Here is a 13,027-nt window from a genome sequence, read left to right as displayed (position 1 = left end):
GCGCAGTGGCTCATGACTGTAATCCCAGCACTCTGGGGGGCTGAGGCGGGTGGATCACCTGAGGTCAGGAGTTTGACACCAGCCTGGCCAACGTGGTGAAACCCTGTCTGTAAAAAATTAGCTGGGTGTGGTGGTGGACGCCTGTAATTCCAGCTACTCGGGATGCTGAGGCAGGAGAATCTCTTGAACCCAGGAGGAGGAGGTTGCAGTGAGTCAACATCGTGCAACTGCACTCCAGCCTGGGTGACAGAGCGAAATTCCATCTCAAAAAAAAAAAGTATCGATAGAATATATTTCTCAAAGGTCTGTCTCGTTGGTTTGTCTTACATTTGCTTAGAATTGGACTGATGTTCTAGATGCATTTTTCTAAGCTGCACCAGCAGAGAGAGCAATAAGCAAACTAAGAGGTTCTTGCCTATGTTGCAGCCTGAGGCTCAGTGAGGTAACCCGACTCATTAAACATCACCTGACCCAGGTGACCTTGCATGGTCAGAGGCTCAGCCAAGGCACCACACTGGGGTACTGAAGCTGAATGAAAGCAGGCTGCAGGTAATAACTCCTATCTGGACCTAGAACACTTTTGGAAATAAGTAGTACTCCTCCTGTCCTCTGTTCTCTTCAGGCCAGATTGCAGAGATTTGAATTTCTCTAGGATGTCAGTTGATGGTGGAGGCAGACAGGCCTGAGGTAGAATTTCTACTTCTCTGTGACCTTGGGCAATTTAACTTCTCTGAGCTTCAGTTAACCCGTTTGTAAAAATGGTAATACTGTAATAAATGCTATGACAAGTTTAAAACCCCTCGTAAATTGTAATTAATATTTATCGGCCAGGCGCGGTGGCTCATGCCTGTAATCCCAGCATTTTGGGAGACTGGGGTGGATCCCCTCAGGTCGGGAGTTCAAGACCAGCCTGACCAACATGGAGAAACCCTGTCTCTACTAAAAACACAAAATTAGCTGGGCGTGGTGGCATGTGCCTGTAATCCCAGCTACTAGGGAGGCTGAGGCAGGAAAATCTCTTGAATCTGGGAGGCAGAGGTTGCAGTGAGCCGAGATCACACCATTGCACTCCAGCCTGGGCAATGAGCGAAACTCCATCTAAAAAAAAAAAAAAAAAAAATTTATCAAGCACCTCCTGTGTCCAAGGTGCTGTGTTACCTCAAAAAGATTTTTACCATTTCCTGGCCTTCATTTCATCATCACTTAAAAAGGAGAGAATAAGAAATGGGGGCAAGGCACAGTGGCCCCCCTGTAATCCCAGCACTTTGGGAGGCCAAGGAGGGAGGATTACTTGAGCCCAGCAGTTTGAGACGAGTCGGGGCAATATGGCAAAACCCCGTCTCTACTAAAAATATAAAAAATTAGGCCAGACGCAGTGGCACACACCTGTAATCCCAGCACTTTGGGAGGCTGAGCCAGGTGGATTACCTGAGGTCAGGAGTTCAAGACCAGCCTGACCAACATGGTGAAACCCCGTCTTTACTAAATACAAAAAAATTAGCCAGGTGTAATCTGTATGCCTGTAATCTGAGCTACTTGGGAGGTTGAATTACTTGTACCTGGGAGGCTGAGGTTGCAGTGAGCTGAGGTTGCGCTATTGCACTCCAGCCTGGGCAATAAGAGCGAAACTCCATCTCAACAACAACAACAGCCGGGCGCGGTGGCTCACGCCTGTAATCCCAGCACTTTGGGAGGCCGAGGCGGGTGGATCACGAGGTTGGGAGATCGAGACCATCCTGGCTAACACGGTGAAACACCGTCTCTACTAAAAATACAAAAAATTAGCCGGGCGAGGTGGCGGGCGCCTGTAGTCCCAGCTACTCGGGAGGCTGAGGCAGGAGAATGGCGTAAACCCCAGGGGGCAGAGCCTGCAGTGAGCTGAGATCGCGCCACTGCACTCCAGCCTGGGCGACAGAGCGAGACTCCGTCACAAAAACAACAACAACAAAATTAGCTGGACATGGTGGTGCGAGCCTGCAGTCCCAGCTACTCTGAAGGCTGACGTGGGAGGATCGCTTGAGCCCAAGAAGTCCAGGCTGCAGTGAGCTGAGATTGCACCACTACACTTCAGCCTGGGCAATGGGAGTGAGACCTTGTCTCGAAAAAAAATAATAATTATTTTATTCTTTTGAGATGGAGTCTCATTTTGTCACCCAGGCTGGAGTGCAGTGGCATGATCTCGGCTTGCTGCAACCTCTGCCTCCTGGTTTGAAGTGATTCTCCTGCCTCAGCCTCCCAAGTAGCTGGGACTACAAGCGTGCACCACCACGCCTGGCTAATTTTGTATTTTTAGTAGACACCGGATTTCACCGTGTTGGCCAGGCTGGTCTCAAACTCCTGACCTCAAGTGATCTGCCTGCCTCCACCTCCCAAAGTGCTGGGATTACAGGCATGAGCTACCCTGCCCACCCAAAAGAAATAAAAATAATTTTAAAAAAGAAATGGAGGCCAGGCATGGTGGCACATGCCTGTAATCCCAGCTACTTAGGAGGCTGAGGCCGGGGAATCGTTTGAACCCACGAGGCAGAGGTTGCAGTGAGCCGAGACCGCGCCATCGCACTCCAGCCTGGGCAACAGAGCGAGACTCCATCTCAAAAAAAAAAAAAAAAAAAAAAAAGAAATGGAATTTCAAATAGTAAATCCATCCTAAAAGCACAAATTTATTGAATTGTTACTGAATGCTCTTTTTTTTTTTTTTTTTCTTGAGACGGAGTTTCGCTCTTGTTGCTCAGGCTGGAGTGCAGTGGCACGATCTCAGCTCACTGCAACCCGCCTTCTGGGTTCAAGCGATTCTCCTGCCTCAGCCTCCCAAGTAGCTGGGATTACAGGCATGCGCCACCATGCCTGGCTAATTTTGTATTTTTAGTAGAGACGGGGTTTTTCCACGTTGGTCAGGCTGGTCTCGAACTCCCAGCCTCAGGTGATCCTTCTGCCTTGGCCTCCCAAAGTGCTGGGATTATAGGCATGAGCCACCACGCCCGGCAATTTTTGCATTTTTGTAGAGATAAGAGTTTTGCCATGTTGCCCAGGCTGGTCTTGAACTCTTGGGTTCAAATGATCTGCCCACCTCGGCCTCCTACAGAGCTAAGATTACAGGTGTGAGCCACTGCACCCAGTCTAAATGTCCCCTGTTCACAAGGACATTAGTCATACTGGATTAGGGCTCACCCTAATGACCTAATTTTAATTGTATTACTTCTTTCAAGACCCTATTTCCAAATAAGGTCACATTCCGAGGTACTAGGGGTTAGGACTTCAACATCTCTTTTTGAGGAAACACAATTCAACCCATAGCTCCCTGCTTGCAGGAGTGGACTCAAGTGGCCATATTTATGCTGGGGAGGACCAGGAATGTCATATTTATTTGTTTGTTTGTTTTTTGAGACAGAGTCTAGCTCTGTCACCCAGGCTGGAGTGCAGTGGCACCATCTCGGCTTGCTGCAACCTCCACCTCCCAGGTTCAAGTGCTTCTTCTGCCTCAGCCTCCCAAGTAGCTGGGATTACAGGCATGGGCTACCAAGTCTGGGCAATATTTGTATTTTTAGTAGAGACCGGGTTTCACCACGTTGTCCAGGCTGGTCTCAAACTCCTAACCTCAGGTGATCCACCCACCTCAGCCTCCCAAAGTGTTGGGATCATAGGCATGAGCCACCACTCCTGGGCAACCTCCCTCATTTAAATGTCATATTTTACAAGAAGGATGCCATGCTGTAAACTTAACATGATTCAAAACTTTGTGTTCCAAGAATACGAGTAGGAGATGAAATGCACTCACATAACTCATAAATCTGCACAACCATCTGACCACATTTTTGCTTTTGATCCTGCTTTGTATCTTTGCAGCATTATCTGTACCTGCGGGCAGTCTCCTAAATTAACAGCACCACCTGTCATGGAGGTGGTTTGGTCTTCTTCATGGTGTCTCATCATGTCCAATATCCACTCCAAAGGTGTTGATTTGAGGACATGCTTTTCAGCACTAGCCCCTCTCCTTCAGGAATGCTTGAATGATGTTGTTGTATCCTTTTTCTTATTTGTTTGTTTTTGTTTTTTCTGAGATAGAGTCTTGCTCTGTCACCCAGGCTGGAGTGCAGTGGTGCAATCTCAGCTCATTGCAACCTCCATCTCCTGGATTCAAGCAATTCTCCTGCCTCAGCCTCCTGAGTAGCTAGGATTACAGGCATGTGCCACCACACCCAGCTAATTTTTGTATTTTTAGTAGAGACCAGGTTTCACCATGTTGGCCAGGCTGGTCTCGAACTCCTGACCTTGTGATCCGCCTCTCTTGGCCTCCCAAAGTGCTGGGATTACAGGCATGAGCCACCGCGCCCAGTCTTGTTATAGCCTTTTTAAGTGGTTCATAATAACAGTGTCTGGCCAAATAATAGCACAAAAAAACAATTGCTAGTGTCCCAAGCACGTCAACAACCGTGTGATTTGCTCAGTAATGACAGGATGTGGGCATTTGCTTCCTTGCTAAAGTGGCGCCACCTTGTGGCAATAGCATAAACACAGTTTATAATCCACTCCACCAGCTTTGAAATTGTTCTATACTTAACAGGTTAATTTTTTCCCCTAGCATTTGTATTATTTATAATCTATACGCGGAGTAGCACTTTTTGTTCATTTTTTTTTTGAGTCAGAGTCTCGCTCTGTTGCCCAGGCTGGAGTACAGTGGCATGATCTCGGCTCACTGCAACCTCTGCCTCCTGGGTTCAAGCGATTCTCCTGCCTCAGCCTCCTGAGTAGCTGGGATTATGGGCGCACACCACCACACCTGGCTAATTTTTGTATTTTTAGTAGAGATGGAGTTTCACCATGTTAGTCAGGCTGGTCTTGAACTGCTGACCTCAAGTGATCCACCTGCCTCAGCCTCCCAAAGTGCTGGGATTACAGGCGTGAGCCACCTCGCCTGGCCTGTTAATGTTTTTATGTGGCACTCTGTCAAAGGCACATGATTCATATCTGTATATGATGCATAGTCCAGAAAGGCTGGGACTTAGCTCTGTGGCTCTTGCCCCAGGTGAGACATAAAAGCTTTCTTGTCCCTTTCCCTCCTGTTTGGGGTCCCATAGGAACTGAAGGATACAGTTCTCAGACAGCAGTTGGGTCTGAGCATAAAAGCCCATTAATAAGGAGCAGGTGACACTGCCACAGCTGGGTAATTTGTCTCTTTGCTCGTCTGCAGCCCATTTGGTGATGATCTATTTGTCCGAGGGAATGGATGATGGCAGGTTTGTCAATATTTTACACTTATGAACCTGCCTGTTCTTCTCTGCCTGGCTCTGCCCAACTGTCTTTGTCCCTGGCTCCTCTCATTTTGTTTTGCAGATTGGATAACGGACTTCGGCAAAGAGTTATGAAGGTGGATTCCATGAGGGCAGCTTTGGGAAGGGAAGAGGGCAGGAGAGGAGGGGTCGGTTCTCTGCAGGGAGAGGAGGGGTGGGTGGGAGACATGTTCAGGAGAAAAAGATGTCACAGACATAGTGGTGGGCAGAAAGGAACTTCAGAGAGAGAGAGATCCTAGGACAGAGGACAGTGGGGACTCTGGGGAGGGCTTGTAGAAGACAGCTTGAAGAACTGAGTCCAACCCTAATAATTAAGTTGGGCCTAGTACAAAAGCTAATTGTGCTAGCCAGCCTCCAGGATGTCCCGTGTGACTCTCGCATGTTGATATTTACACCCATTGGTTAGACATGCAGCCTCGCTCACATATTGATATTTATATTCTGAGCATGGATGGCGCATGCCTGCAGTCCTAGTGACTCAGGAGGCTGAGTCAGGGGGACTGCTTGAGCCCAGGAGTTGAAGACTTCAGTGAGCTATGATTGTGCCACTGCACTCCAGCCTGGGCAACAGAACAAGACCCTGACTCCTGCAGAGGAGGGCTGCATGTCCAACCAATGGGATGTATAAAAACGACAGTGTGACTTCCAAGGTCAGATCACAAAAGTCCTTGAAGGTTTCACCTTACTGGATCACTCGCTCTCGGGGAAGCCAGCCGCCATGTGGTGAAGACACTCAAGCAGCCCTCTGGAGAAGCCCATGTAGCAAGGAACTGAGGTCTCCTGCCAACTACCAGCGCTAACTTGCCAGGCATGTGAATGACTCACCATGGAAGGGGATTCTCCAGCCTTGGTCAAGTCTTCAGATGACTATTAACCCAAGCCAATATCTTGATTACAGCCTTGTGAGACCCCCGGAGAAGGAACCGCCCCAGCTAACCACCCACTCCAGAATTCCTGACCCTCAGGAACTGTGTGAGATCATAAATGCTGATTGTTTCAAGCTGCTAAGATTTTAGTAATTGGAAATTGTCTAAATCTCTATTTGTGGAATTTTTCTTTTTTTCTTTTTTTTTTTTAAAGACAAGATCTCCCTCTGTTGCCCAGGCTGGAGTGGCGTGGCATGATCATGGCTCACTGAAGCCTTGACTTCTTGGGCTTAGGCAATACTCTGGCCTCAGCCTCCCAAGTAGCTGGGACTACAGGCACACACCACCAGCTAATATTTTAAAATTATTTTTATAGAGATGGGGTCTTCCTATGTTACCCAGGCTGGTCTTGAACTCTGGCCTCAAGTGATCCTCCTGCCTCAGCTTCCCAAAGTGCTGGGATTATAGGTGTGAGCTACTGTGCTCAGCCACATTTTTACTGGTGGAATTTTTTTTTTTTTTTTTTTTTTTTGGAGACAGGGTCTGACTCTGTCACCCAGGCTGGAATGCAGTGATATATTGGCTTACTGCAACCTCCGCCTCCTGGATTCAAGCCATCCTTCCACCTCAGCCTCCTGAATTGCTGGGACTACAGGTGTGCACCACCACACCCAGTTAATGTTTGCATTTTTTGTGGAGATGGGGTTTTGTCATGTTGCCCAGGTTGGTCTCGAACTCCTGAGCTCAAAGCTATCTGCCCACCTCGGCCTCCCAAAGTGGGATTACAGGCATGAGCTATCCCACCCGGCCTATTGGTGGAATTTTATCCTAACTGGTTTGCTGACCAGAATACAGCAACTGGTTTGCTACACAGAATGAATGGTCTGTGGGTAAGGACAGTTCACATCAGGTGCTCAGTTAACCAGCATTGTATGTCACTGAGTGCCACAAAGAGAGCCCAGTTCCACCCTCACTCTTTTTTTTTTCTTTTTCTTTTTTTTTTTTTTTTTTGAGATGGAGTTTTGCTCTTGTTGCCCAGGCCAGAGTGCAATAGCGCACTCTTGGCTCACCACAACCTCCGCCTCCCAGGTTCAAGTGATTCTCCTGCCCCAGCTTCTCGAGTAGCTGGGATTACAGGCACATGCCACCACGCCCAGCTAATTTTGTAGTTTTAGTAGAGACGGGGTTTCTCCACATTGGTCAGGCTAGTCTCGAACTCCTGACCTCAGGTGATCTGCCCGCCTTGGCCTCCCAAAGTGCTGGAATTACAGGCGTGAGCCACCGTGCCCGGCATACCCCTTTTCTTTTAGAATGAACGTCTTGTTCTGTTGTTCAGGCTGGAGTGCAGTGGCATGACCATAGCTCACTGCAGCCTCCAACTCCTGGGCTCAAGCAGTGCTCCCACCTCAGCCTCCTGAATAGCTGGGACTACAGGCACACATTACCATGCCCAGTTCATTTTTTAAAATTTTTAGTAGAGACAAGGGTCTCACTATGTTGCCCAGGTTGGTCTTGAAATCCTGGCCTCAAGTAATCCTCCTGCCTGGGCCTCCCAGTGTGCTGCGATTACATGTGTGAGCCACTGAGCTTGGACCCCATCCCTGCTCTCTTTCTTCCTTTCCTTTTCCTTTTCCTTTCCTTTCTGTCTTTCTTTCTTTTGTTTTTTTGTTTTGTTTTGTTTTTTTGACACGGAGTCTCGCTGTGTTGCCCAGGCTGGAGTGCAGTGGCATGATCTTGGCTCATTGCAACCTCCACCTCCTAGGTTCAACTGATTATCCTGCCTCAGCCTCCCGAGTAGCTGGGACCACAGGCACCTGCCACCACACCCGGCTAATTTTTGTATTTTTGGTAGAGGTGAGGTTTCACCACATTGGCCAGGCTGGCCTTGAACTCCTGACCTCAGGTGATCCACCCACCTCGGCCTCCCAAAGTGCTGGGATTACAGGCGTGAGCTACCTCGCCCAGACCCCAGCTCCCTTTCAAGGAGGGTAAATAGGGCCAGGCGCGGTGGCTCACGCCTGTAATCCCAGCACTTTGGGAGGCCAAGGCAGGTGGATCACGAGGTCAGGAGATTGAGACCATCCTGGCTAACACGGTGAAACCCCGTCTCTACTAAAAATACAAAAAAAAATTAGCCGGGCGTGGTGGTGGGCACCTGTAGTCCCAGCTACACGGGAGGCTGAGGTAGGAGAATGGCCTGAACCTGGGAGGCGGAGCTTGCAGTGAGCCGAGATTGCGCCACTGCACTCCAGCCTGGGCAACAGAGCGAGACTCCATCTCAAAAAAAAAAAAAAAAAAAGGGAGGGTAAATAGATTTAGTTAAGCAAGGAAAAGATTCTGGGATGGAGTGGGTATATCTCCTGGGGAGAGAACTAGGGCCATAATTGGGGTGACCAAAGGTTCTGGCTTGTCCAGGACTGAGGGGTTTTCTGGGATGGAGGACTTTCAGTGCTAAAACTGAGAAAGTCCAGGATAAACTGGGATATGTGGTCGCCCTAGCTGAGGTGGGAGTAGGGGCCTTGAGGTTGCCCTTCTAGTCAGTGGCCACACTGTGGTTCATGTGGGATGGGGAGGGAGGCCCATATCCCATCTCTCCCAGGCAGGGGTGGAAGCATGCTCCCAGCACCACCTTTTTTCACCCTCCTGCCCTGTTTGACTGGACAGAGATGGAAAACCCTTCTTGGAAATGCTAAGACCCACAGGAGGAGGCTGCAGGTCAGTCCTCCCTCATTCTCCTCACCTGGGAGGCAGTGTGATGCAGCCAGGAACGCCAAGGCTTTGGTGAGAGCCTCTCACCCTAAACCAGCAAGGCTGGCTCCTCCCTGTCCTTGGGTCCAGCTTGCTGTGGCCTGACTGCCAAATGCCCTCTACCACACAGCCAACGTGCTGCTACTCGGCCTCTGTTGACACAATTCAATGACATGTCACCAAGGCAGCCCATTCCATTGTTAGAAAATTATTCCAGCCAGGTGCGGTGGCTCACACTTGTAATTCCAGCACTTTGGGAGGCTGAGGTGGGTGGATCATTTGAGGTCAGGAGTTCAAGACCGGCCTGGCCAATGTGGTGAAACCCCATCTCTACTAAAAATACAAAAATTAGCTGGATGTGGTAATGCAAGCCTGTAATCCCAGCTACGCGGGAGGCTAAGGCAGGATAATCGCCTGAGCCTAGGAGGTGGAGGTTTCAGTGAGCTGAGATCACGCCATTGCACTCCAGCCTGGGCGACAGAGTGAGACCCTGTCTCAAAAAAAAAAAAAAAAAAAAGAAACAAAATTATTCCTGTACTGAATGAGAGGCTGCCATCACATAATCTCCACCCATTCATTATATTCAACTGTGCTTTCTTCCTGGAAGAGCCCTCAACACACACCCCTCATTTTTTTTTTTTTTTTTTTTTTTTTTTTTGAGACAGAGTATTGCTGTCACCCAGGCTGGAGTGCAGTGGCACAATCTCCACTCACTGCAACCTCTGCCTCCTGGGATCAAGCCATTCTCATACTTCAGCCTCCGGAGTAGCTGGGACCACAGGTGTGTGCTACCATGACTGGCTAACTTTTTGTATTTTTAATAGAGATCGGGTTTTGCCATGTTGGCCAGACTGGTCTCAAACTCTTGGCCTCAATTGATCCACCTGCCTCGGCCTCCCAAAGTGCTGGGATTACAGGCGTGAGCCACCGCGCCTGGCCTCTGGCAGCCCCTTCACATACTGAGTACACATTGCTTCCTCTCAGTTTCCACTGGTCCTTCCCTCTCTCCTGGCAGACTCCTACTCATCCTTTGAAGCTCAGGTCCAAAGTCAGGCTGGCGGAGGTGGTCACTTCCACCACTCCACAGTCAGTCTGCTACACTGGGTTCCTAAGGAAAGAGCTGCTCCCACCACATGACACCATTTGCTGTGCTTCCATCAACCCACCTGGGTTTTTCCTGAGTGGCTTTGACTGGGGACTCTGCTGAGATCATACTGACTTTGTTTTTTGTTTGTTTTTTTTTTTTTTTGAGACGGAATCTCTATCACCCAGGCTGGAGTGCAGTGGCGCGATCTTGGCTCACTGCAACCTCTGCCTCCCGGGTTTAAGCCATGTTCCTGACTCAGTCTCCGGAGTAGCTGGGGTTACAGCTGTGCATCACTATGCCATGCCTGGCTAATTTTTGTATTTTTATTTTTTATTTTATTTATTTGTTTGTTTTGTTGAGACGGAGTTTCGCTCTTGTTTCCCAGGCTGGAGTGCAATGGCGCGATCTTGGCTCACTAAAACCTCTGCCTCCTGGGTTCAAGTGATTCTCCTGCCTCAGCCTCCCGAGTAGCTGGGATTGCAGGCACATGCCACCACATCCGGCTAATTTTTATATTTTTAGTAGAGATGGGGTTTCATCATATTGATCAGGCTGGTCTTGAACCCCTGACCTCAGGTGATTCCCCTGCCTCGGCCTCCCAAAGCATTGGGATTACAGGTGTGAGCCACTGCGCCCGGCCTAATTTTTGTACTTTTAGTAGAGACGGGGTTTCACCATGTTGGCCAGGCTGGTCTCGAACTCCTGACCTCAGGTGATCCACCCACCTTGGCTTCCCAAAGTGCTGGGTTTACTGGCATGAGCCACCACGCCCAGCCTGATTTATTTATTTAATTAAAAAATCATAACTCACTATAGCCTGGACCTCCTACCTCAAGTGATTTTCCTGCCTCAGCCTCCTGAGTAGCTGGGACTACAGGTGTGTGCTACCATGCTCAGCTAATTTTTTGAATTTTCATAGATCCTCCTGCCTTGGCCTCCCAAAGTGCTGGGATTACAGGCATGAGCCACCACATGTGGTCCTAATCTTAAAATTATTATTTTTTTTTATAGAGACTGGGTCTTGCTCTGTTGCCCAGGCTGGAGCGCAGTGGTGCAATCATGGCCTGGCCTCCACTCCCATGCCAAGCATAACAGGAGGCAACCACTAGTCAGTGGGTGGACATTCTTTTGGGGAACTGTCCCTGCCCCTTTGGAAGTGGATAAAGCCCCTGCCCCCTGTGGGGTCTGCAGGCTCTCCACCCCTGCCAATGTCTGTGATCTGGGGGATTGTGGGCTGAGAAGGGATTAGTTTAGAGGGTGGGCAAAAGAGCTGGGCAGGGCAGAAAGAGGCCCCAGGATTTTCAGGCAGAGAAGTCAAAGGGGGATGAAAAGGGGAAAGGAGATGGTGGAGATGAAGTGTCTGCAGCTGACAGCCTTGCCCCTGTCTTAACTTGTAAGGAAGTTTGTTATTTTGATGGTGATAAACCTGGCATGTGAATGCCTTTCCCCAGAGAATGCACCACACAGGAGCACATAACGTTGTATACAATTTCAGGGGGCTTACTGATGCAACCCCTTTGCAGAAATTTTAACAGTGAGAAAATTATAACAGTGAAAGTGATCTGACCTAACCGACTCCATTTTGCTTCTAACCCCCAAACTGTCCATGTTCATTCCTGGGCATAGGCCAAACTTACAGTCATTTTGTTTGTTTGTTTTTTGAGACAGAGTTTCGCTCTTGTTGCCCAGGCTGGAGTGCAGTGGCGCGATCTTGGCTCACTGCAACCTCTGCCTCCAGGGTTCAAGAGATTCTCCTGCCTCAGCCTCCCGAGTAACTGGGATTACAGGTGCCCGCCACCATGCCTGGCTAATTTTTTTGTATTTTTAGTAGAGACGGGGTTTCACCCTGTTGGCCAGGCTGGTCTTGAACTCTTGACCTAAACTCCTGATCCACCCGCCTTTGCCTCCCAAAATGTTGGGATTACAGGCATGAGCCACCATGCCTGGCAGCAAATTTATAGTTTAACTTTGAAACAAAGATAACAGCCCTCTCCCAAAATAAACCCCTTTCTTGCCTGAGGACCAGACTGCTTTTGTAAGACTAACAAATTAGCCACGAGATTAGAAATTACGGTTTAGGAGTCATGCAGGTAGTGGCCACAGATTCTAAACCTCCCCAGTTGCTCCTAGGGATAACATCACTACTGTAAAACCTAAGATTGGTGCTCAAGATATTTTTCCGATCCTGCACTCAATGGATCCGCTGGCGATACACAGATTAAGAAACCGGATCATCCGGTTTTGTGGCCCCCACCCAGAGATCCACTCAGCACAAGAGGACGGCTTCCACTCCCTACGATTGCATCTCCGACCTGACCAATCAGCACTCTCCACTCTCTGGCCCCTACCCACCAAATTATCCTTAATAAAACCCAGTCTCAAATCAGGGAGACTGATTTGAGTAATAATAAAACTCCGGTCTCCCATTCAGCCGGCTCTGCATGAATTAAACTCTTATTGCAATTCCTCTGTCTTGATAAATCCGCTGTCTGGGAAACGGGCAAAATGAACCCATGGGGTGGTTACACTGACCCTCTGCTGCACATCCCGGACAGCCTTGTTAAGAACCCTTGGTAGGCTGGGCATGGTGGCTCACGCCTGTAATCCCAGCACTTTGGGAGCACGAGGCAGGCAGATCACGAGGTCAGAAGATCGAGACCATCCTGGCTAACACGGTGAAACCCCGTTTCTACTAAAAATACAAAAAATTAGCTGGGCGTGGTGGCAGACGCCTGTAGTTCCAGCTACTCGGGAGGCTGAGGCAGGAGAATGGCGTGAACCCAGGAGGCGGAGCTTGCAGTGGGCCGAGATCGCGCCACTGCGCTCCAGCCTGGGCGACAGAGCGAGACTCCGTCTCAAAACAAAACAAAACAAAACAAAAAAAACCCTTGGTATTATTGTTCCACGCTCCCATTTTACCGAGGTGGATCCTGAGGCCCACAGTGGGCAAAGGGCTTGCCAAGGTCGCAGAGCGCGCAGAAGATTAGAACCCTGACCCGTCCAGCACCTGCGGAGTTGGAGACGCCCACAGGAAACGC

The sequence above is a fragment of the Pan paniscus genome, chromosome 23 (genome assembly GCF_029289425.2).
Source record: "Pan paniscus chromosome 23, NHGRI_mPanPan1-v2.0_pri, whole genome shotgun sequence".
Taxonomy (NCBI): Eukaryota; Metazoa; Chordata; class Mammalia; order Primates; family Hominidae; genus Pan; species Pan paniscus.
This window is presented reverse-complemented; position numbering follows the sequence as displayed.